At 32.2% G+C, this 27,931-nt stretch overlaps 1 protein-coding gene and 1 pseudogene across 2 annotated transcripts in view; one reads left to right on the top strand and one right to left on the bottom strand.

Moving 5' to 3' along the window:
* Nucleotides 1-27,931, bottom strand: part of LOC148937843 (uncharacterized) — a 60,022-nt gene that overhangs the window by 26,306 nt on the left and 5,785 nt on the right. The window lies entirely within an intron of this gene.
* Nucleotides 51-5,980, top strand: LOC105433695 (maltase 2-like; annotated as a pseudogene). Its single transcript, XR_016141473.1, has 8 exons — nucleotides 51-222; nucleotides 1,077-1,264; nucleotides 1,381-1,647; nucleotides 1,819-2,061; nucleotides 2,247-2,434; nucleotides 3,098-3,353; nucleotides 4,110-4,449; nucleotides 4,565-5,980. The product of XR_016141473.1 is annotated as a maltase 2-like (transcript).

The raw sequence follows: 27,931 nt of genomic DNA, 5'->3' as shown, positions 1-27,931 counted from the left end.
ATTCGTCTCACATATAAATTGCCATGTTGGGAATCATGCTACGTATAATTGTGAAAATGTTCCATCCGCAACATCGTATCATTCTCTCAGTTCTATTATTGACAGCTGTCCTGATCTCAGGAGAGATCACGGATCAAGGATGGTGGAAGCATACAGTTTTCTATCAAATTTATCCTCGTAGTTTTAAGGATTCTAACGGTGACGGTGTGGGTGATCTCCAAGGTAAGAGAAAACAGAAAAAAATAAGCAACTTATTATTGAGCATTGAGACGCGTTATTATCGCGTGTTGTATGTTTGTCGATTATCCATACTTCGTCTTCTTTCGCATAACAATTTTAGTGATAAGAATCGAAAAATGGCGTTGGCATACATCCACCTGAACATAATTACATGCTGTTCAAAAATAATTTTATAGCAAAGAAGCAATTTGTAAATAATTATATCTCTTACATTTTTTATTGTGTCATTAAGTGCCATCACATTATATATTTCTATAATATAATATAATAATTAAGAAAAAATGTTTATAATTATTGTATTCATAAGTATTAAAGTCATATTAAATATTTTCAATTTGTTTCTCAAATATTGTATCGTCCGTATTAATATTATTCCTAGAACATAGATTCAATACATATTATATGCTGCAATTACGTGACAAATATGACTAGTGCTTAAGACTAGAAAAAATACGATATCAAATATAATAGATAATTGTTATTATTATCTTTCGCAACGTGTGCTAGAAATCTCTATGTTTGCTCCAAAGTCTTATCTTAAAGTACATTCATTCGTGCTAACGTAATATTTTATGAAGATGTTTGTGCATTACATCAAACATTTTATATTCTTCCTCTTATTCTAATCATAAAATATAAACAATATGGTAATATTCCTATATTAAAAACTATGTTTTAATATATTTTTCATTATTAAAAATTCTTCAATAACGATGATAACGGATCTTTTAAAAATTAAAAATTGTATTGTAAAAATTATATTAGAAATACAAGTTTGTTACACAATTACAATTATCGACTAACATTTTATCGCTTTATCGCTTTGTTTACAACAGGTATAACAAGTAAACTTGATCATTTTAAGGAATCTAAAGTAGGGGCAATATGGCTATCACCCATCTATAAAAGTCCTATGGTAGACTTTGGATATGATGTTTCAGATTTTAAAGATATTTATTACAAATTTGGTACAATGACAGATTTTGAAAATTTTGTAAAAAATGCTAAAAAACTTGGATTAAAGGTAATAAAAAATAAAATGTATTTATGCAAAAATCATTTGTTTAATTATATTTCGATTAAGTAGTAATTTTATCACAAATTTTATTGATGTTTAATAATGGACAATTCAATTTCTAGATCATTCTCGATCTCGTACCAAATCATACTTCTGATGAACATTATTGGTTCGAAATGAGCTTAAATCGTACGGGCAAATATGAACATTATTACATATGGGCCGATGGAAAAAATAATAACACACAGCCACCAAATAATTGGTTAAGTGTATTTGGCGGTCCAGCTTGGACATTTTACGAACCTCGTAAACAATGGTACTTTCATCAATTTCATTCTAAGCAACCAGATTTAAATTTTTCTAATCCTTACGTGAAAGAGGAAATGAAGGTAAGATGTTTTGCGAAATAGAATTATTAAATTTGTAACGTTAATCAGTTCAATCGTGTTAATTAGTTACAAACAGATGCAAAATTTAGATGCATATGATAATTATTTTATAAGTGTATAATTTAAATGTATAATTATTTTAAATTACGTATGTTTATTTTTATATTGCAGGATATCATCATATTTTGGTTAAAGAAAGGTGTGGACGGATTTCGTGTGGACGCGGTACCACATCTCTACGAGACAAATTATACTCAGGATGAACCTAAGAGCAACATAAATGGTGTAACGAAAGATGATTATAATTATCTGATTCACACATTGACGAAAGATCAACCAGAAACATATGAGTTGATAAAAAGCTGGAGAAAGATCTTAGATGACTATGCCATTCGAAATAATTCAACCGAAAAGGTGCGTTTGCTTTTAACGTTTTAGTGCTATTGTAAACACTATACAACATAACATCTACAGTTCAGAGTATAATATTTTTAGAAAATTAAAGCTAATTTAATATATGACTTGTATAATACAATATTTTTATATGTAAGAATAATATGTACTAACATTCTTTCTTTTCATTTTCTTACATATATAAGGTGATGATGACTGAAGCATACACATCATTAGAAAACACAATCAAGTACTACGAATTTGGTTCCCACATTCCTTTTAATTTTAATTTCATCATGAACATGACTGCTTCTTCAAATGCTACTCATTTTAAAAAAGGATAATAGATGAATGGATGAATGCAATGCCCAAGGATTGTGTCGCTAACTGGGTGGTGAGGATATCTCTTTAGAATATCTCTACACTGAGATATTTTCATTTTCTTTACTATACAGCAACACATTATATTATAGCATAAAAATATTTAATACCTAATGTAGAAATTTAAGAAATATTTGAGAAAAATTTAACAAACATCCTTTTGTTGAAAATATTTTTATAAAGTCGATTTTTTTAATGGAGTTTTAAGAACGCACAAAGAAAGAGAATTCGTTGTCATAATTCTATTCAATGATACAACTAATGCAATATAATTTAATAGTCTTCAACAAAAAATTTAACTGATATATATAAATTTATACGATACAATAACATATACGATACGAAAGCATTGAAATGGCATAAAAATAACAATGCTTTCGATGCGTATATATTCAATAATAAAATTTCTCTGTAACATTTAAGAACTCTACCTTTCCACATTATTAATATTAATATTGTTGGCATATAGCAGTAATCGATTAAATAGTTTATTTTATAAAAGAATAAAAATAATTAGTGAATTTATTTGTTTTTTATTAGCGAGATCATATTGAATAAAATTGATGTTTTCGATTGTATATTTTCACAGAAATAGTTATGAGAATATATAATCTACTAGAAATGTAGAAATCTGTCTAGAAATGTAAAAATGTACAAACGGACAAAATATCTGTAGATGGGAAATCACGATCGCAATCGTACCGCTTCGCGTTTCCCCGGAAGGGCCGATCAGATGACGATGTTAGCCATGATATTGCCTGGAGTGGCAGTGACATACTATGGCGAGGAAATTGGAATGGTTGATAAAATGGACATATCTTGGGAAGATACGCAAGATCCTCAAGCTTGTAACGCGGAGAAAGATAAATACAAAAGTCGATCTCGCGATCCTGTCCGTACGCCTTATCAGTGGGATCCTTCCAAAAATGCAGGTATGCGTTATTCCGCCGTGACGCACACCCTTCCTTCTTATTCGAGGGCTCGAGCCATGCTTGATGCGATCTCTCCTGTCGTGCTCCAGGATTATTTGTATATTTGCCAATGGTGGGATTGGAGGGTGTCGCCGCTGCAGTCCGACCTGCATCCATCGAGAGAATAGGACCATCATCTCTCTGGAGTACCGGTCGTGGGGATTCGAGAGAATACATGTATATATGTATATTGTAATATATGTATGTATGTGTATCATTGTATTGTTGACGTGTTATTCTAAACACGTTATTTGCGATAAATATTATCACATGCCTCGGTAGTCGAAGAGATAAGATGCCTGCCCGGTAAGCAGGAGATCCAGGTTCGATTCCTGAGGTGCTATTTTTTCGCAAAATAATTACGGGTTTTTACGACTGGTTCGTGGTCGGGCCTCGCCGTGACGCACACCCTCCCTTCTTATTACAGATTCGTTTTTGCTTTAAAATTAATTATCCACATATATACATAGAAACCTAACATAAAACAAGAGAATTAAATATGTAATAAAAAAATTTTGAAGTTTAAAAAGTCATTCTATTTTGTAAAATATTTTGTTGCATATATCAAAGAAAAAATTGAAAAGAAATTATGTACTCTCGATATTACTTTCGATATTACGACATTTTGCAAAATAATTCCAAACCAATAGTTTCAGTTTATTTGTAAAAAGAGATTATTCAAAAGAATGAAATCCTGCTTATTAATTTTATTTACAGGTTTCAGTAAGGCCACTAAGACGTGGTTACCGGTTCACGATAATTATGTCGACGTAAATTTATTGGCACAAAAATATAACAACGATTCTCATTATTATGTATATCGTGTTTTGACGGAGCTACGTAATTCATCGAAAGCACTCCAACTTGGATCGTTGACTACTGATGTCATAAATAACACCGTTTTATATATCCTACGTAAAACAGATAACGAAGCCGTGACATTATTAATAAACTTTTCAGATGAAAAAGAACAAGTGATTGATTTAACAGAAACCTTAAGGGGATTCAAGAATGGTACATTTAAAATAGCGAGCGTTGGCTCCGGTATAAAACCAAAGTAAGTATCAATAAGTATTGATGATTTATTGATAAATTAAAATAGTTAATTGTATATATACGTAGCAATAATATTGCAAAAGAATTTAATCTTTTATTTTTGTGTTTTATTTCAGCCAAGATGTTGAGCTAAATAAAATTAATATTCCACCGAAAAGTTCGGTAGTCTTTCAAACCTCTAAAGCCTCATCAAAATACATTGTTTCATTTCAGACAATTTTGTTATTATTCTTCTTGATGATAACGTTGTACAAATAAAAGTAATAAGAATAATTAATATTAACGAGATATTTACTCGTTATAACACGGTAAGGAACTATTCTGTACTAATTATATTCAGAAAGTGTCGCTTGACTTTATTAATTATAATTATTAATGATATCAATGTTAAATTTTTCCTTTTATATCCAAAATGTTGCAAGAAACATTATATTCAGCATGATATAAATATGATACACAGTATATTGTAAATATAGTAGCATAATAATTAGTTTACAATAAGCGCATTGGATGTGAAAAGTTTTTTGATTCCTTTTGCATATATTGCAATGATTTCAATTATTCTCTTCAACATATGTAGAATATATTTTCTAGACAAAAATTTATTTCGCCTTTGTGAGTGAATTCATTGCACGAATGGTAAAACTAGAGAATCAATTTTTACATCTAATCCCGATTGATGGAAAAATATCTGCGTACGCGAGAATCTTTGCGAAATTGACAATAGGATCAAACAGCAGCTCTGTGTGTGCGTGTGCGTGTGCGTGTGCGTGTGCGTGTGCGTGTGCGTGTGCGTGTGCGTATGCGTGCGCGCGCGTGAGTTTAAACTTTGACAAAATAATTTGCCAAAAATCTTCATCTTCCACCGAGATCACATTTTATCCATCGGTTCTATTTTTTTCTTTTATTTCACGGCAATATTTGATTGTATTCGATGTATTCACAATAATATTTGAATTATTGATGGCAACGTTTTAATCTTTAAATAAACGTGTCCTGCTCGTTTCTAAAGATAAATTTTCTTACAGTCACATTGATTGTTATATTTATATTAAGATATAAAAATAATATCGTATAATCATCATTCAAATCTATTTCATATATCTTTTCAGCTTATTTTAGCCTTTGTAGTTCAATGTAATGTTATAAAACGTTACGTAAAAATAGAAATAATCGATATTCCACTATTTCAAACAGTTATTATTTTCAAATATACATCTGAATAAATTTGCGCAAATCATAACATCCTTGCATATAACCGCGATTGAATAATAAACAGACTGCTTATCGGATGGAGTCGTCGCCCCGTGGTATCCGTTCTAAGCGCCAAGCTTTCAAAGCATGAATTATGTATTTCGCTGGAAACATCGATATTATTCTCGAACAGAAGACATTCGAACCACACTATTGCAGTAGGAAAATGATTTATTGTTCCCGTTCTCTCTAGCGTAAATTTACAAACTTTTGTTGTAACTAAAATGACTACCATCAAAAAATACATCGGCAAAATGGCTAATAAATTTTTAAAACAATTCCTTTCTTATATTCGCTCTATTTTATCGAACACTTTCCTCGTTAATATTTAATATATTTTTAGATCATTTTTATTTATGAAAATCAAAGTAAAGCTTTTTACGATGACACTTTTATTGTAATAATAAGTCCAAATAATTTTAAAACTTGCTCAAATCATGATAAATAATTTAATACAGAAATATGTACAAAATATAAGTATATAGTTTTAAATATTTTTAAATTCTCTGTATTAATGTCGATTGTATCTTTAAAAGTGAAATTACAAGTTTTTCATGCAATTGTCGATAATATCATTTCGTAATTTCAGGTAAAACACATAAATGTATTGATCTATATTAATTCTTTTTTATCATGATATTATAATAGTTTGTATAAATATAACATTAAAATAAATACAATTTGTAAACTGCAGTGCATGCATAAAAGCTAAACTAATGGCTAAGCTGAATGCCATACATTAGTATAGAATAGAGATTTAGTATAGAATTGCTAGAATTCTATACTAGAATTTAGTATAGAATAAAATATTACAATTAACATTTACTTTCACTTTTATAACATTAAAAAAAATGTTTTTAGAACCATAATATTACACAATATTTTTTTCTTATTTCTCATATTTTCTCTTAATGCGTTTTTACTATATTTTTATAGAATTAATTTAACGTAATTTAACGTAATTTAACGTAATTTAAAAAAATCACGATATAAAATACAACAAATATATTACAACAATATTAATAGCATTTTAATAGCATTTTAAATATAAACTTCTGCAAGTTATTCTTTAATATTTAATATTATAAGTATTTTGTAAAAATATTTAGATAGCAATTTATTTAAGATGTAACATACAATTAAAAGAATTAGAAAAAGTTTTGGACTTTACAGCACAAAGATGAACAATTTAAAGATTTCGTAAGATTTTTAGTGAAAATCCCAATGGTGCTATCGACTCCAAGTTTGGTGGAATCGTTCTCCAAGTTTAATCGTAATCTACCTAGTTTATAGTCCGACGGGAATTTAAACTCTTTCCAACATTTGACTAGGTGTCACAGTCTCTTTTCTATTTCTCGAAGAATTCGTAGTTTCTCCAACGAAACGCTGTTTTGCTACAATACAAAATTTGCCTCGTAAATAAACTGTTTAGAAAATAATAATAATATCCTTAACTTGATTTTATACTTATTCCAGGATTTATGTATGAAAAACATACGCATATAAAATACATATACACATCACGCATATAAAGTCACTCACATATAAGATCTAATATTCAGAATATATATTTATAAATTCGTAAAACATTTGTTATTTTCATACAGTACAGAATTTGATTAGTAACTAATGTAATAGTTTATTTAAATATCTATAATATTCCTTTTAGAAAAATATGTCACCTCTAAAACTTCCACGAATTCTTCCTAATGGATGCGTATCGTTCAATATTATCCAATTAATAGCTCGATGACAAATATAACAAGAAGCAAACGTCAATACTATCTCAATTTAGCAATAGATATTGCTAAATTGACGGGAATTTTATTCGTGAAACAATAGAAAGATTCACCGAACCGTAATAGCACGTGTACAGATCTCTAGGCGGTGATCTCGCGATGTTTTTCGAAACAGACGAAAACGTAAAATCTGAGAAAAATTTAAAACAAAGTTAAAAACAGTTAAAAACTTTTTTATTTCAAAACAGATCACTTTTGTGGTCATCTTATTACTAACAAAATAAGACGTAAACCTGCTGAAAGTGGAAGTTACTTTAGTCGTATCAAAATTATTTCGTGCATTGTTAATCAATATATGATGCAATCAATGTATAGTACGAGTGACAATATAATCATTAATTTGTGAGAACTCGAAAATTGACACAAAAAAGCAAATAATTTTTTAAATAAAAAATAATTACTAATTTCAAAGTTTTAAGGAATATTTGATATTTTCCCTCTCGTTCCTTTTATATGTCTCAATAATTTGATAACAAAATTTACATTATCTGTAATAATATACTTGTGCAAGAAAAGATTGTTATTTCGTCAGTTGCGCTCTCTCCCTCTCTCTCTCCCTCTCTCTCTCTCCCTCCCTCCCTCCCTCTCTCCCTCCCTCCCTCTCTCTCTCTCTCTCTCTCTCTCTCTCCCTCTCTCTCTCTCTCTCTCTCTCTCTCTCTCTCTCTCTCTCTCATTCCAAATATTCAGAATTAACTCGTATTGAATATATTGCAAACGAAACATAAAAATAGAATAAAAATAAAATGATGCAGTAAGCCAGTTTAATTATGAAATGAATAACAAGCTTCTTTTTATTAATGAAATATAAATTTTTAATAACTTGACTTGTTTTAAAACGATATGTATTTGCCTTGCTCTTTCATCTAATTTTTCTAAATGTTATTGTTTCTTCTTTGATAATAATCCGATATAAAAATATTCTTTCAAATTTCAAATTTATTCAGATTAAATTAAATTAATCAAATTTAAAAAATTACACACAGATATAATATAATAATATAATAATTATATAAAAACAATAGATTTTATTATATGATGAATGTGTATGGATAATTATGTACTCATAATATTTCGTAAAAAAACATAAAACATGCAAGAACAATAGAGAAACAATTAACTAACTAAAACGCGATTTTTACATGGAATCGATCAACCATATAGATATTAAGAGATATAAATATTAACATCGTTAGAACAATACTTTAGGACATGAATAATTAATAATACCTTTCTTTATAAGACAGTGATAAAAAAATTTCCACTTTTTTTTATTCAACTATTTTATGATGTTTACATAGATATGTGTGCGCGCACAAAAATGATACACAAATATATAGATAGATAGAGAGAAAGAGAGAAAAGGAAAGAGAAGAGAAAGGGGGAAGTTGGAATATTAAGTAATTACAAATTTCGTATTATTAAATTAATTTTTAAACTTTTAATAAATATTTTTATTAAATTTAAGTTTACTTCATGCCAATTCATATTATTTAATTACATGCCTTTACGATGGTAAATATCAGAGAAAATTGATGGACAATGTAAGAATGATTTGTACACGATAACAGAGAAAATAGAACGTCAATCCTATCTTCCGCCAAATGTTACGGAATTAATTAAACGCGCAAATTGGAGATACCGCGGCAATTCTATTATACCTCTTAACTCATATTAAAGAAAAACGAATAAACGCTCAAAGAAATTTAATCACACAAATAATTTTGTCATAAATAACAATCGTACTAATTTCCTCGTAATAAATCGACAGAAAGGTCGAGTTAAATGTAAGAAAAACAATATAAAGATTACAATACTGATGTAAGATGTTAATGCTATTATAATAAATGGTTCTTGTTTCCAACTCGAATTTTGTGATTGAAAACTTTGCGGATTAAGAAATTTTCTGAGCAAACATCCGCATTCAAATATTTGGAATTACAAAAAATAAAACAATCATTTCGTATCTCTCACGAACAAACGATGTATACCTGCTATATGGATAGATAAATAAATTTGTTTATATCATGCGTCGAAAAGCTTTAATGAATAGAAACGCACATGTAGAAAAAACAGGAAGAAATTAAGTAAATCGCAAAAATAAAACGAGATTTAAACGAGGCGTACTTTCATTAACCGTAGGTAAGGTATTTTTTGCGGACGACTTCTTTGAATTCGCTTTAATGATAGTAGTTTTCGAGTTATGTCGAGTTGCTAGGTGGTTGGAAGCAGCGGCCATATACGCGACTCATATTAACGTACGTTTTCTCTCTTTCTCTTTCTCCCCATATCCCAAGAGAAAAATAAACTGGGAAAGGACTGAAACACGTTTCGCTCTCTTGTTTTCCGTCATATTAATGTATGCAAGATAAGTACAAAACGTTCCGCACACAGTGCAGCATGCTACGGCATGGCACTGCCGTCCGGCGACGGATTTGCATAATTCTTAATAACTGCTCTCGCACATTCGCGTGCGGTTTTTTTGGTTGGACATCCGATTACACTCTCGGACATTACGCACGCGATATGCGATACGTGATATGCGATACGCGATATGCGCAACGAGATGCAATGAGATGCCGCCGCGATCGGAATATGTATACCGTGACCGACAAACTTGTTAATTATTAATAGCGAGAATATATAATTACAAGCAACTCATATTCCGCCTATCAAATGAGTCGCGGAGAAATATCGGATTAAATGAATCATTCTAAATTCGATCGCTGCCATGCGTTGATTACACCCGTTGAGTGCATTCTCTGATAATGTCAAAATGGATAATTATCACGCGGAAATCGTATTACTATCGTGTCATTACATTACATTGTACGTAATGTAGTAAAAGAAAGGCTTCAACTTCTCTTTATGAATAATGCTTCGCTGCTTACAACTTTTGCTTTAAATTTAAATCATAATCAATTTTATGTGTTGAAATTGATTTGCCTCTCAACATATGTATAACGTGTACGCGAAGAATAATCGTCTGTACATAAATATATATTTTTTCATACAAAATTTGCGGAGAAATAAATTTGGCATTATATTGGATTAAATTCTGTAAACAAAAGATTTGTGTATATTGCACATATTGTATTGGATTGGATATTTTAAATTTCAAGAATTTGAAAAAAATGTCCGTATTTTTAAATTAGCTCTTAGTTTTGTAAATCTTAAAATGTTATAAAGATTATTTTGGATAAAAAATTCTAGATCAATATTAATTTTACTTTCACGAATAAAAATCATCGAAATATTGATTTTGTAAAGAATATTTCAGAATACACAAACTTCTCGGAATTTCCATTTTAGCACATAGGAAATCTATAATTAAACCTAAGAGACCGATAGCCTTTTCCAGCAGTCGCAAAAGTATAAAACTTCAAGAGCATGTAAAGATCGATATATTACGTTCTTGCTTCCTCTCCCTTCCCCTCTTCCTCAGATAAACTAAGATTAACTACCATTTTAATCCTTTTACCAAATTAATCCAAGTTTTGACGAGACTGAAGATACTTTAACCAAAGTACGCTAGAATTTTTTCGTATACATATATATTTGTATCGAAATCTATTTTGTTCATTAATATCATATTTTCTTAATAACATGAATAATAATATCATGAAAAAATTAATAGTTGAGGCATAAGCTCCATAAAAGCATTATATTGTATAATTCTACAAATCTATATACATTCTTTAATCTTTCTGATTGATATATTAACCGAACAAATTTTATAAAATTTTAAAAAATATGTCATATCTATTGATCATTTTACGAAATATCAGGTAAAAATATTAATTAACATAAAAATTCACTCAAATTACTTATATGATTTCAGAAATATAGATATTTCTCTAATATCTATCACTTATTGTTGGTATAAGAGAGGAAATGTTTGAGATTTGTAAATGTCTGTATCATATTAATTAATATTATCCCTTCAATTAAAAAAACTATCACTAATTGTCAAAATCAAATGCAATCTATTAAGTAGATTTCATTTTTACACATGATATAATACACATAATTAAAATAATAGAATACAAATTATTTATTGAAGGGTGTCTCAAAACGCATTTCCTTTTAAGAGCAAATTCTTGAAAATATTCTAAGACGAAAACTCTAATACGAAAATGTCGAAGTTATAATAGTTTTTAAATTATTGGCGATTAAAGTTCACTAATCATAGAACTGATATTTCGCGCGCTCAGACATGATGATATGATAAGTGATAAAAGTCCCACTATGAGGGTTTCTCTTACAACATCGAGAATATCACAGAAATATACAATGACATTCTTATTAAGAAATTATTTCTGTTTCGGAAATTTGTATATTACACAATTAATATCGCAACATAACATCGTAAAATATTTGTTCAATAACGACATATTGTACCATGTGATAACTGTCAAAAAAATTCATTACCATATTTATTTACCTCATAGTAATGTCAAAATGGTCCAACCAGTTCAGATGATAAACTTTTTGTGGTAATATTATTAATATGTCAAATATTTGATTTTAATGCACTTAAATTATCGACTTATATTTTCATTAATAATTATTTTAATAAATATACGTTTATACGTTTATAATATTTAATAAATATAAGTTTATAAGCAATAAACTATAGTAATTTTTTTTTATGAACTAGTGTATCGCGCGCGCGCGCGCGCGCATGTGTGTGTGTGTGTGTGTGTGTGTGTGTGTGTGTGTGTGTGTGTGTGTGTGTGCGCGCGCGCGCGTGTTAAATTTAATATATATATATATATATATATATATATATATATAAAATTATCAAATTTATATATAGTGAGTAATATGCAATTTATATAATTATTTAACTTGTTTAAAGTATGTTTTCATATATATTTATAAAAACTAAAATCCAGTTAAACGCGCGCATAATCTTAGATATAATTAGACGTTAATGTGCGAGTACAGCGTCGCAAATTTGCGTAACATAACTATATTATATCTCATAGCAATCTCTAAAATGTTAATTATCTTACGGAATAACAAAACACATGATGTATCGTGATCTCAGAATTGCGTAAATATATATGCGATATTAAGGAAATTAAATTAGAATAAAATGAAAAAATGTCTTTATAATTCTTAGTAAAAGAAATAAAAAGTTGGATTTAAAGTATTATAATTCAAAAATGATGATTAAAACTTAAGAATGTAATTATTAAAATTCTAAAAATTTGTTTCGTTATTGTGTCTATTGAGCGTTTTACTTGGTCTACATTTATTTAACAAATTTATTCTCATAGTTATACATAGCATTTCGAATATAAATTTTGGATATTGAATAAACTTGAAAGTTTCGATGCTCATTAGTACAAAGGGTAACAATGTAATCTAATCCAAACCTATAAAACCGTATTTAAAAAAAGAGAAATTGAAATATTTTTTATGTTATTTCTCTTCCTACTTTATAACTTTTTACTTTTAAATTTGGATTAGATTACATGGTTAGTTTTCGGATACTAAATCATCACACATTATTATTATTATTATTATTATTATTATTATTATTATTATTATTATTATTATTATCTTCTTCTTATTATATATCTTCTTCTTCTTCTTATTTAATATAGCCTTAGCATCTAGATGCATTACTATTTGTACATTTCGTGGTCTCTACTCTATCGCGTCTCTACTCACCGATCACGTAACTGTACCCGTCCAAGGTTAAAACGCATTTGCGCGTACTCGGTGAGGATGGAATACACGGCACTTGTCTTCGTGAAATTCGCTTGCTGGGACTGCATGACGTGCCAGCTGCACCCGGATCTGAGTTGCACTTTTGCACAGGATCTTTGCCTGGCTTAGACATTGTCATCAATTTGATTACCAAATCTTATTTCTCCGACATCTTTGCCGATCTTCTTATTCAAATATAGAAGCGTACGAGACTCCATCCTCGCACCTCCAACTCTGGCACTTATTAAACGTACGGTTTACATCCTTCATCGTGTTGTTGCGTTTGTCGATTTTATCACTTATGCTTCTCTAATTCCACCGCGATAGATTTGCAAGATTTGCAACGCGCGATTTTATTCCTATTTACGATACAAACTGTTCGCACACAAAGTTTATAGTTTATCGTTTATACGATTTTGTATCGCGTGCATTGGCATTGAACGTTACAATTTGATACGAAATTTCCAATTCTCTTTGACTGATAAACCATCAAAAAATGGAGATTTTTATGGTTCTCTAAGTCTCGTTCCTCATCACCTCTTCATATTTGATATTAGATTCGGAAATAATATTAGCTACATTAGCTAATACGCTCTTCTTGCATGTGAGAATCAGATTTACCGAGTAAGTGTCAATAACTATAAGTTTTTTCAAAAATGGCACAGCAATCTAATTTTCAAGATGCGCGAATAGAAGTTTCCATCTTTTCGTAAAGGCGCATGAAGACTCTATTATAGAAGGAATACGTTTGTCCATCTTTGAAGTCACGATCACTACCATTTTTAACATGACATCTTTAAAAATATAGTCTATCTCCTTATATTACCTCTTATTTTTCTTATTTCTTGGCTGCCATTCATTTCTTATTAATTCTTCAATTCTTCTTTCTGTACGCGATGCGATTTTCTCTTTCTTCACTTTGCCTGCGATGAAACTTGTTGTATTCAAGTAGCGATTTAAGTTTCGATTTCGATCAATGATCGGAATTTTCGCGACATCAAATACTTTGTACGACGCGATCGTCGTACAAAGCAAAAACGAATATTTATATTACAATACTATTCGATTCTTAATCGCCAATTCTCAATCGAAGAACGTGTTCTTTAATTGCGGTGTTTTTGTCATCGTAATCGGTAGCACGTAATTACCGAGAGAAAATTCTCTAGGACAATACGAACATTATCTTCGTGATGCAGCCTAATTGGATACAATACCTCCGTGCCCTTCGTAGTGTCAAGAATAATTTCTATATGTATAAAAACGCAAATAGATTTTCAGAAAAAATGTGCAGTTTCAGTCGTAGAAAAGTTTTCATCTCGTAGAAAATTGGCAAAAATGGAATCTCGAATCTATCCTTGTTGAGTACTCATAATTGTATCATTGTCGAGTCGATGCGTCGATATGTCGAGTACGTTTGTGAGCGGCGGCGGCGGCGGCGGCGGCGGCGGCGGCGGCGGAAATCACCGGCGTATTCGTGACGTGCACGCACGTCTGCTCGCACGAGTTCTTGCCCTGACAGATGGTATGGAGGGAGAACGAAAATCTAGCGATCGATTCACGTTACCATAACGTTAACGTCGCAGGTTGGTTACCCGTACCGGTGCACCGGCGCGCCCATGCCGTTTCGCTTCCGGCATGCCATGCTGCGCGGCACGCACGACTTTTCGCGGCATATCATTCGAAAGTGTGCACGATAGCTATCATCGTGCGGATACCTCTATGTTTCTCTTTTTGCGCTCGCGTTTCACGTGATAAAATCCAGAAGAAATTTTCTCATAACTGCACTCTCCTGCCGAGCAGAATTGTGTTCGCGTTGTGATTTCCAAACATTTCCCTCCTGCAAATTGGTTCGTTGAATTCGAATTGCGCTGGAGCTAGAATTTTCTTTCTCTCATCGCATGTCGTATATTGTAGCAATTCAAATATGAGTATCCATGAGTATCCATGATTTCAGCCGTCACGCGCGACCAAGCGTGATTGAGGGTGGCTTTTTCTCAGAAGTTACTACGGATAATTTCAGCCGGGTATCGGCCGATGACAAAAGAGCGAGAAAACAATCAGAGACATTCAGACACGATATTCGTTAGATCAGTTTTCTTTTTTTTTTTTTTTTTTTTTTTTCAATAACTTTCTTTATACATTCTTTCTGTTGCTATTTTTGGGCGAGACAAATCATGGCGGCTGTGCAAGTGTCCGGAAATTAGTCTACGGGTAACGCAGAGCGAGAGCGGAAAGACGGAAAGACGGTATATCGCGCATGAATCGCGCGCGACCAGTGGAAGAACCGAGCGCTTGATCAGACATCCTCGCGGCCGATGAGTCAAAGGAGAAGAAGACGACAATGAGAACGAAATGAGAATGAGACGAGACTAGACGAGAACTAGGCGAGACGTGACGAAGGATGTAACGCGCGCGTAATGTAACGACACGCGGGTTGCCAAGAGAAAATGGACACGAACGTCCGACTACAACCACGATGCCGCTACAACTGAACCACTCGAAACCTCCACCTCTCGCCGTCGTCCTCCCTTCTCTTTACCGCGTCCCGCTCCCGACACCCCGACAACCTATTTGACCTCTCTCTATCCAACCACCCATCCATCTCCATCTCTCGTCCTCGCTCTTCGTTTCTCGCCATCGTGGCTTCTCTCCCTCTAGTATTTTCCTCGTCCATCTCTCTTACTCGAACGAAGCTTGCCGACACTCTGTGCACCTTGCTCTTTCTTCTTCACTTGCCGCCGTACTTGCACGCTTGCTCTCGTTGACCTCGCCGGTATGCGTGCGTACATATCTGCATACGTTACATATCTGCCTGAAGATGCCGAACGTCGTCTCCCAACGTACTTTCTCCAGCGTTTATTTCATCATTGGCCTCACAAAAAAACGATGCTCGAAAGCAAAGCAATGCGATCAACTGATTTCATATTTGTTACATTTCTCTTTCGCTTTTGTCATCTACACATCTAGTCTTGTCTACATTACTATTACATCATCAGAGTAATCAAAGATAATAATTAACTCTTAGACATTTATAGCAACAAAAGAATGATTAACAAAACCATGTTGAATCTCCTTCTCATTTTATCTTTTATTTCTTTCATCTTTTGAAACTATAAAATCTTATGCAGAAAGTACAAGTAATGTAATAAGTAACGAAGAAATATATAAATTATTATTATTATTCTTACTTCATAAAATCATCATCTGTTATAAAAATTCAGTTTTTTTTACAGAGATAACGTTTCGTATAAATAAAGATATCTTGGAACAAAAGGGATACTCCATTTACTCCTTTAGCAAAATATGCCGTATACTTTCTTCATAGCAGAGCATAACGGATCGATCAGATTCTTTACAATCGTCATGATACAAGAAGATCTTCAAAGACTGGAAATGCAGCAGCTGCTGCATCATTAGATCTTCAAGACTCGCTCGAATTCAACGTGTCGCTGTCTTCCCAGCGACTATTGGGCCGTCGGCATTCGCTTTTCTTTTGTAAGCGTTCACTCGTATATCCGTATTACATCCTTTTCAACGATAGTTCTTTGTCTTCCTTGCGCATTGACCGAAATATCCAAGGAGTTTCACACACGAGTTTCACACGATTATCACCCTGCTGCGTGATACTAACACAGTTATGAATCGCCCCTACTGCTTAACTGCTTAATCAGTCATCATATAAATATCTTGCACAAAGAAAACGTGTAAATAAAAGAAGCACCGAAAATCTTTATCTATAACAAAAAACATTTTTTCACATAGATCCACATATGAAAAATTAAACCATGTAAAATGATTATTAATATGTAATGATTATTACAAAGGTAATAAAAATGTAATAAAATATAACGTATCTTAATGAGTAGAAATATTTCTCTTTATAAATAAGTTTGTGCTTAAAAATATTATATCATGTTGTCATTGCACATATTCACACACAAACACCACACACAAACACCACACACACACACACACACACACACACACACACACACACACACACACACACACACACATGCGCGCGCGCGCGCGTACATACGTTTATAATTATAAAATTTGTATAATTTTACACAAAGTTTACATTAAGAATACTTTTCCAACGATACACTTTGAAACAGAAAGAGAGAGAGAGGAGAGAGAGAGAGAGAGAGAGAGAGAGGGGGGGAGGGGGGAGGGGAGAACAACAATAAAAATTTATAAAATTTTTTTCAAGATAAAAAATTCTTTGAAACAAACTTAACGTGCAGTTTTAGCTCTTCTCCGCAGAGTTTTACAATGCAAGAAACATCAATCCTCGTCTGTCTGCTGTCGAGATTACAACCCTAGAAGGGAATAGCAAATTATAATGAAACGATATAATAGCTGGCCAGAGTGTGCAGTAACCAGCGTTTATTATAAATGCAAATGCATTCTGTTCGCGATATTTCTACTTTGATAAAGGGGAAGGGTAGAGGATAGGAGAGGCGGCAATTTCGATTATGGTTGGTCGCGCGTGTTGCGAGAGAAACGTCAATTTAGCGGGCAGATAATCTTGCTGTCAAGTGCCGAGCCATTTTAACCCTCTTCAAACGAAACCCTGTCTTAAGAAATCTTCCTTCATCGTCCCACATAGGTAAGATCTCTACAAATCTTATTCACCATCTTTATTCATCTCTTTTTCCATTTCTTTTTGTTTCTATGTCTCTACTACATGTATTTTTTCGAATGTATTTTTGTCTAAGATATTCGTCTTTCTTTTTTCTCACTTTTTTGTTTTATAACAGGATCATTGGTCGCACAAACGTATGCGATAATTCACTCAGTTTTACGAAAGCGCAAGACGAGTGAATATAATCAAAGTGATTCGTTAAATGCGCGCTTGCACCTGATGAATTAACGCATTCGTTCGTAGTTGTTGGAAACACTTGTGTTTAGTTTGCTCAAAGATATAATAGTCGACGCGGATGACTTAAGCACAATGTAGACTAAGTTTACCACGCTTGTCGATCTGATAAAGAAGTGAAAAGCGATGATAGAAACGCTTCAACAGACATTCGACGATTGATTAATTCTCGAGCCAGAATGTACCATACGTAAACACGAAGCAGCGCACAAAATTTATTCTACGTTCGTTCGTTTTTAGCGAAATTTTTTTTGATATTTTATATCTGACATGCGGCAATGTATTTTCTATTTTTCTTTTTCTTTTTCTAGTTGTTTTTTGTTTCTCCTTTGTTCAAAAGCTATCTCCCTCTTTTTATATAATGTATAATTTTGTATAATAATAAAGATATTAATTTAAAGTATTTATTTGAAATTTCGTGTTAAATTTTTGTTACAGTTTTTGATTATTTCGCGAACAAAAAAATCATCGTATGGAATAAAAATTATACGAAATTAAACGCAAAAACAAAATCAATACTTATACATTATATATATTTTGTTCTATTCAAACTTTTTCAAGTTTTAACCAATTAAAAAAGCATATCGTTTTTAAATAAGTTGCTTCGAGCTTTATTTCATTTTACATTTTTCATTTTACATCGCTTTATATACATATTCAAGAAAAAAATAATTTCTTGAAATAATCAAATCTTTTACACAACGCGGTATCACTCGAGAACATTGGCGGTTGATAGACGCCACGAATCGTAAGATTATGGACGGACGATTAAATCAATTCAAGATAAAGCGAGGTACGAAAGTGGGGAGGTTTAAATTCCACGACGATATAAAAGTGTCCGGTGTTGCAAGAGATGCATAACTCATCCGACGCTGCTATAACGCGGATATTTCCATGATAAAAACGTAGCCGTAGCTCGCGATAATGCTAGGTTCATGCTCTATTTATCATGTGGCGGACTTAATGGCGACCGCTATGTACCCATCAATTAATACCTGTGTGTTCATCAAACGGATAGAAGAGAAACGCGATGGCAGGTCATTGGCGAGTTAAGCCGATGTTGGAATCAACCAATTATATATGGGGTTGTATATTCCTATCCGTAGCGCATGTATGTATCCTTTGCCGACTTAACGTCGCGCCAATTATCGACTATTATTATTAGCTCGATGATAGATATTACATCGTAGACCAAATTCGTCAATATTCGTCAACGAACCAACAACTTGACAAAGACATTCGTTTGTTCAATAAACGTTTATGTAAAAAATGACATAATTGTGTCTTACGTGAATATTGTCGCTCATATCAGTAATATTTTAGTAATAGTTTAGTAGATATCTACTGCGAAGAAACAATCTCGAGCATCCGACAATCTCCATCACGATCGATTTAGCTCGAGCGAATCTCTCGTGGACCTCGCGTGGAAACGTGTTGGCCTTTACTATTAACAATTAAGCGTACGCAACTTCGTGGTTGAGGCATTAATCTTATAATCTTTGTAAAAGCGATATTATAAGCTTTTGTTTGCTTTAAAAGCCTGCTGCCGTAATCGAATGAACGCGAATCATGCTTTTAGTTGCTTTATAATCGCACACTCTATCAAATAATTTCTAGGCTCATCTCTACGATCTCTCTATGTAAAAAATTTTGAATAAATTGAATTAGTTGCAACTAGTAATGACACATTATCAAATTTGCTCGCAATGAGAGATATAAATAAAGGATGCGCGCGCGCGCGCGCGCGCGCGCGCGCGTGTGTGTGTGTGTGTGTGTGTGTGTGTATTACATAATAAGAAAATCTCGACTAAATAAATTATGTTGTTGCGATTGAAATGAGAGAGGTAAATGGAGAGGGAAGAAAGAACTGTACAATTACTTAATTTAACAAAAACTCGATTCGATAATAATGCATATACGCATATAATGAATGTTAGCAATGTTTTAGCAAATTTAAGCAATATAACATAAAAGCAATGTAACATAAATCAATTTTTTCCCTATTAATATTATAGTTAATATACATTAATTAATGCTAATATTGTAGGAAATTTTTGAATGCACGACATATGCCGATTTCTGCATGAGCATACGAAATTGAATCAATGAATGTTAGGAACAATAGCTCGAATAAATTGCTCGGTCCGCACAATTGTACCATTCATTAATTTAATTAAATTCTACGCGCCGAGACTAGTAAGAGTAGAGCGGCGTAATAATTCGATTAAATGTATCTAACGATATCATAACTTTTTTATATTCGTTATTAATTAAATATTCAAATTAAAATAATGAACAGTTTTCTTTCTCAAAAGTAACCGTTCGTTGTCATGCAGAAACAAAATCAGCCACGCGATTTTAATGGTGACTACACGTAATCCGGGCTTAAGTCGAACTACACCGCAGACGCGTAAACTCTGGCCTAATTTTGCACAACTCAAATTCAATCAACGTTTAGTAACCTCCATACCGCTGTTTCAATTTAAGACGCTACAGAGTTCGAGTATTGTAAACGCGATATCCAGACAAAAGGTTCGTTACAAAAAGATTAAGAATAAAAGATGTAAAATCGCTAGAGGCGAAATTTCTATGTCGTAGCAAATGTTTTTAAAAAAATCTTTAAAAATCTTTTAAGCTGAAATACAAGTTTTATAAATGTTAAGTTACCTATAGCTTAAAGCTCTAATGCATTCTCTCTCGGTGGTAGATAAGATCGATTTACAGATATATATTTGTTATAAGAAAAACTCGATTTCATCCTAACTAAAAAATTTTAAATAAATCTCTTGTTATATAATAAATTATATGTTTCACTTTGTTTCATCGTATTATTTCGATGAACGCGTACGTTTCGTAGTTGTTTTTAACAATAAGTTTTAAACAATTCGATTGTTATAGAAATTATCGTGACGCGCGATATCATCGAGGAGATATTTATTGCGTGTGAGGCACAACGGCGCTTATACGACGGCACAATGTTGATGACGGTATATCTGAGGATGACAACCTCGCGGGATATTTCAGAGAGACGTTCCGGATGTTAGTCGAATGTACGTCGAGCCTGGATCGATTGACTGTCGTCGACGCTGTCCCCATCGATTAAACGACGAACGATATGACTTTCGATCACGCTGGCCTCCGCGTGCATGTACACGAATCCGCATGTGTACAAGAATTATAAATGATAAATCGGAAATTATTATGCAATTTTATGGCGCGTGCCTATCAGTGTCGCATCTCTATCGCGGATTATCGCGGATAATACATTAGCGGATTCCGAATTTAGTCTCGTTCGTTATCCTCGTTATCTCGCATCGAGCACAGGAACGCAACCGTTCGATAGATAAAATAATGTATTATACCGAAATCGAAAAACGGTTCCAAGATATTATTCCCGAGAGACGCATTTATTGCTGTGTATCTTTCGTATGTTTTTCGATTTCATCATGTTTCATATTTAAAATGCATCTCAAATACAATGTATCAAAGGTAACTCGATCGTGTTTAAGAAACACGTAAAATTAAATCGGACGCCTGAATAAAACAAAAAGATGTGTGTGTGTGTGTGTGTGTGTGTGTGTGTGGTGTGTGTGTGTGTGTGTGTGTGTGTGGTGTGTGTGTGTGTGTGTGTGTGTATTTGCGAAACATCAAAACTTCATTTCGTCATTGCAGCTCCCTGCAGTACCTTAATAAGCGCGTTGCAAAGAGGTTCTAGCACACACCACGTTTAAAATCAGGCACCAGACAACGACCCAATCGATTCCCGTTTTCCTCTATAACTCTGCTTTACCGACCGCCACCGGAAATTACGGCAGCTACGACATTTCCGATTAATTCCATAGGCATTAACAAAAAGGATATTAATGTTCGACAGAATTAAAGCGTTTCCTTTAGTTATCTGTTTTTCATTACAAGGATACTCTGCCATCCCATTTCGCTTTAGTATATACCGACGAAACTTTTATTAGAATCAGGATTTGTTTTAATCAAGCGTACGCTTTTTATATTCCAAGTAGAAATAAAAATCTAATCGTATCGACCACGAATATAAATTAATCTATGGATTCCAAAGATGAGTAAAATAAATAATATATTCAAAGCGACTCGCGTCATTTTATCAATAATATTTTTGCTATAAAACAAAGAAATATCCTTTCTCTCCCTCCCCCCCCTCTCTCAATATATAATTCTTATCTTATATTATATTATATTCTTATATTATAATTCTATTATCGTTAGAAGAAACATTTGAATTGACATTTCAAGTAACTTAAATATTAATTTAATTCTCGTGGTAAGATAACATCTTTATAATGATATTACAAACCTCGATTTCGATTTTTCGCCAATAATCTCATTGAAAGATTATGTAATATTTAATATTGATAATTTTAATATTATTAAACAATTGGATAAAAAAAGTGATCATAAATGTTAAAAATGTTTTAAGAATCAAAATGACGAACTTTTAAAAAGCCTGTTCCTATAAACAAATTTCATAAAATATCTATGTACATATGTATGCGTAATACCATGATGAGACGCTTTATTGAAGTACAATGAGATGCAACGACGCAAGTTTGCGACCTTCACCTTTGAACGCACAGTGGAAGATACATCAACGTCTCCGACAAATGCATCGTTCACGACACACGAGCGTAAATATGCTCGCACGAATAATTCATTGTATGTGATGTTTACTATTGTGCCACTCGAGTTTGAAGGATAGGCGGATTCGTAGTTGAGAAAACTATTGCGCACGCATAGACATATTTCTTTTTTTTATCACCGATGTCGAGGACAATCGAGGATTTTAATGACTTGCGCATGCTTATCATTTTTCGTTATATATTATTCCTTCATAAGAAAATATTTCACATACTAGCTGGAATATTCTTCTCGATTATGAATATTTTATTGTCATGTTGTACTATATATGTAGATTATACTATAGGCAATACAAGAATGCTCGGTGATAGATATGCATTGAACGAATAAAGGGATTGTCGTTGTTATATGAAACTGTTCTAAAAAAATTTACAAAAGATTAGAATAAAATTCTATTGATATTCTGACATTTTAATTGAGAAAAAAGTCATTGGGATTTTTTTCAAAATTTGGGAATTTTTTCAAAAAGTGCTAACATAGAACTTATATCTAATAATCATGTCTATCGCGACATAGTCGGAAATGATAAAATGATAATTTATGTTTCTTATATGTGCATATGTACGTCTGTCGCAATCAATTATCAAAAATAATCAATTAATCAACGGATGAAGATAGTGCGCCAAAATATAAGGACCGTCATATCGTTACGAACCAACCGGAATACCATTTGGTATCGATCGAGAAGGATGGGGTTGGAGAAAGCTCTGCCATCGGCATTTTAGCTGGCAAACAGCCAATTCCTGCATTTCGCGGTAGAGTCGACCGATATGTCGACGAAGATATAAGCGCGAATCTAGATTTTTTTTACTATTTTCATATCTATCTTAATTATCCAAAAAATTCTCGATCAAACACATGCATTTGATTAAAAAGACGCTCAAGTAAACGATTTAATGGACAGCATTTGCAAATGCAAGATGCAATAAATTATTCAAGATTAATGGACAAAGAATTTATATCAACATTTACATTTAATTAAAATATATGAGCTTCCGTGTATATACGAGTACGTGTCAGCGTGGATGTGCACGTGCGCGCGCATATGAGAATACTAATCGGAAACGGAAAAATGTCATATGTTTTCTGTGTGAAATCTTTCACACATTCGTATGAGGAGGAAGATTAGATATACGTATATGCTCTTTTTATGATGTCCGTGATAATCAATTCACGAATGTATTATGCACCATCACTTACGCATTAACAATTATTCGAATCTATAATTGCCGAACATACGTAATAGTACGATTGAATATTGCTCAAGATTTCATTAGAATTCTTCGATTTACATTTTCTCTCAAGATTTTGAATTTCATGCATAACGTGTGTAACGTTAATTTAGATAGTCCATTAATCTCGTAGCTCGCACATGCTCGTTAACTTCGTATCTTGGTATTACCTCTCTCTGCTTATCACTCAGATTATTTTATCATCCATCTTAATATATTTGTAATTAATACAGATAATTTAGCTTACTACAATTATGGAAAGATTACCTAGAAATCCACGCAAATTCTTCGATTAGTAATAAAAATTATTACATTATTACTAGTTTGCGCAAATAAAGGATAAATAAAATAATAAAATTAGATATATATAGGATGAAGTAACAAAGTGTCATAACATAAATATTCTGTATTCAAAGAAAAATATTTATAATATAGATTAGCCTTGAAGTTCATATCTTTGTTGATTAATGCATCCTTCCATCAAGCTAAAATAATTACGTGAGGCCTATCTAAAATGATCGATTTTGATTATCGCGAAGCATGATAATAAACTTGTGTATATATACTCGTATAATAATCGTACGTTCTAAATTATTTTTATCAATCGTGAAAATACATTTTTAGCGTAATTATTCCGTACTGTTAATAATTACAATTAATTGTAACGGTCGTTTAATTTCTATGTACATTGTAAGTGGCATTGTTCGACTTGATGAGCCTCCAACCAGGGACTAATTAGAATCCTTCTTTGACTTTGCCGTCCTAAGTTCTTAAATTATGTAAAAGTGCCTGCGGCAAATTTTGTAGGACGCTTAACAATGAAAAATATGCAAAAAAAACTTTCACGAAAGTAGGACAATTTTACTTTTTTCTAAGAAAGAATTCAATAATTTTACAAATTTACGTTTCAAGTTAATTTGTGTTTTTTTAAAAAAAGATAAATCACACATTGATAAAGTAATGTAACTTTCTTTATTTTCGTTTATAGAAAAAAGATGCAAATTATTTATCAGATAAATAATTGTGTAATAGATTTAAGAAATTATCCAAGAGACGCTTATAATATATATGAGTTAAAAAGTAAGATTATCATCCATAACAGATTGTTTTTGTAATTATCGATTACTTTAATAAGCTAAAAAAGACAAATTAAAGAAGGCTTTTTTTTGAGATCCAATATAACGTGCTATTTCCATAAAAAATTCGACAAACATCGCTTCGTTAACGACTATAATACATATCTGGTGGCAGGAGAAAGTGAAATAAAATATTAACGATCGATAAGAGATTAGAAACTCTCGCTATGTTGCACGTTACTTATCAACTCCGACGATATTTTCTGTACCTAATCATATATCAGATAAATTTCTAATATTTCTTAAAAGACTATCTATATTTCTCAAATATAGATATATAAATAACTCCGGTCTATTATTTTTTTATTGAATATTATGCTATATTAACATCGTAATCGAAATAGAAAATCTATAAACTGTATGAAATGCGGAAGAATAGTTTTGTTGACATATATCTAAAAATTTGATTAGATACAAATCTGAAAATAGTTTTATTGGAGATTTTATTCAAAATAATGTAGAATGTTTAAACTTGATAATTATACTACAAAAATTGTTGGTAATCTAGCAATCAATTTGAGCATTTTAGGTAAATGTTTTGATGAGCAACAAAATTATTTTCAAATCTGACTAAATTTTTAAATATACTTGAGCAACTTTTCCCGTCTACTTATATATATGAGTGAGAGAATACCCATGTGCAATAGAAATCTATAAACTAAACTATTGTGATATCTGTTATTATCAAACAAATAAATCTGGTTGTATAATTCTAAACATGTGATTACTATTAACCTGGCCAATAATATCCTGTACAGACGTTAATATCGATTCTCCACGTTATGATTATTATTAAAGATAAACTAAACACATTTTTTTTGTCAAAATTCACTTTCTAAACATGTGATTACTATTAACCTGGCCAATAATATCCTGTACAGACGTTAATATCGATTCTCCACGTTATGATTATTATTAAAGATAAACTAAACACATTTTTTTTGTCAAAATTCACTCAAGCATTGCGTTTCCATTACGAATATGCGCTTGCTGCGGCTTATGACGCGGTCGACGATGGGTATGCAAGTAACGAATCCGAAACGGAGAAAAACCGATGCGTTTTTCTACTAAACGAACCGGTATTGTATCGACATATGGCTAATACGCGAACGGAAAAATGTCGATCCAATAATACGAAGAGTGATATCGCGCAAATACGCACCGCGCGCGCGAACGATGGCTTCCATCGGAATGACATCGTCACTGGCACGTAATCCCATTCATCTTGTCACCGACTCTCTAAATTCTCGTCGATATTTGCCGCTCAACTACCGCATAGTAGATAGATAGATAGCGTTGGTGCTCTTCTCCGCTTCGATCGTTTTTTACGGCTAGACTATACTCGAGCCACTACAATAAATTGTAACGTGACGTCGTTGGTAGACACGCACACGACGCACGCACGCGCACACATATACACATACGTGGCTACTTTTGACAAGTTCGAATAAGATAATCTGGACATCAAGGGAAACAGTATAAATTAATGCGTATAAATTAATGCGAACGCCATCGATCAACTTATCTCTGGCTTAATTAAATGGACGGATTTACAACGAGCAGATCGATACGATTCTGTTTTGCGAAAAATGTAAATACAGCAGCACTGGAAATTCAACTTATTCAGTTAATCAGTCGAATAAAACGCGAATAATATATTAATGGATAACAATAAAACAAGCACACAGTGAGCAGTGCGTATGCTATTTCAGAATTAAAAACAACTCAATCCATGATAACTTACTTTTAACTTACTTTTCGATAATCGATCGTAATATTTAATTTATTAATTACAGATATAGATTATTCATTTTCCAAAAATAAAGTGTTTTGCTTCTGCAAAAATAAAGATATATATTTCTTTGTTGCATCTTAATTCATTCAGGAACTAAAAGACAATAATATCATTTAATTGTGTCTACCAGGAATGTAAATAATTTTCTGGATTAATTGCCAGCATAAAAGATACCTATGCATCCTTTTGATAGAAATTTCGAATATTTATAAAGGAAGAACAAACAAAGTAACCAAACTTGGTTTTATTAAAATTATTTGTATTTGTAAAAACCGTATGGCTGAAACGCTGACTCTATACTCACAATACTCGACTGTTTATTTGAGTTTATTTTTCTTGAAACGCTCTCCAAATGCTTCCGTAGCTAAAATGCTTTCTCGTACTACTGTTTAAGCTAACGAGGAAGAAATATTGTGTTTCGTAAAAACAAGGTCAGCGAAAAATATTCGTTTATAAGAATAAACTTTACTATTATTGCTCCCTAAAGAAGCGACCGTACACAAAACGATACCAACCGGAAAAGCACGAGACGCCGGTATATTCGTCTAAATGATAAGAATAGCGCGCTACCCGTAACAGAAATTGGAAATCAATATTTAAGTCCATTCTTAAGGTGTCGTGACCAAGCTGGATTTGCGTGCAGTACTGAATAGATAAAAAGAGTACCAGAATAATGTTACGAAGCCGTGCATCCTCGAGAGGAAACGTATTATGGATTACTTATTTTATCGCGTCTCATAATAAATAGCTAGCGGCTTAATCGGTCGCATCATTAGATTTAAGCGCATCATTAGATTTAATCCGATTTATACGTAACTGTAAAAAATTATAAAAATCTATCTAGAAATATTTCTTAATATGTATGAAATTTATTGATTTTATAAATATTGCATGTTGCCTCGTACTTTTCGATAGAAAATAACATTACATATAGAAAAGAAAGTATATGTAGAAAGATAATTTATCGTTAATTACATATGAACTAGTATACAAATGTAA

This window comes from Pogonomyrmex barbatus, unplaced genomic scaffold (assembly GCF_055798465.1).
Source record: "Pogonomyrmex barbatus isolate J1 unplaced genomic scaffold, ASM5579846v1 scaffold10, whole genome shotgun sequence".
Taxonomy (NCBI): domain Eukaryota; kingdom Metazoa; phylum Arthropoda; class Insecta; order Hymenoptera; family Formicidae; genus Pogonomyrmex; species Pogonomyrmex barbatus.
The sequence above is the reverse complement of the archived record's forward strand: the minus strand, read 5'-3'. Positions and strand labels throughout refer to the sequence as shown.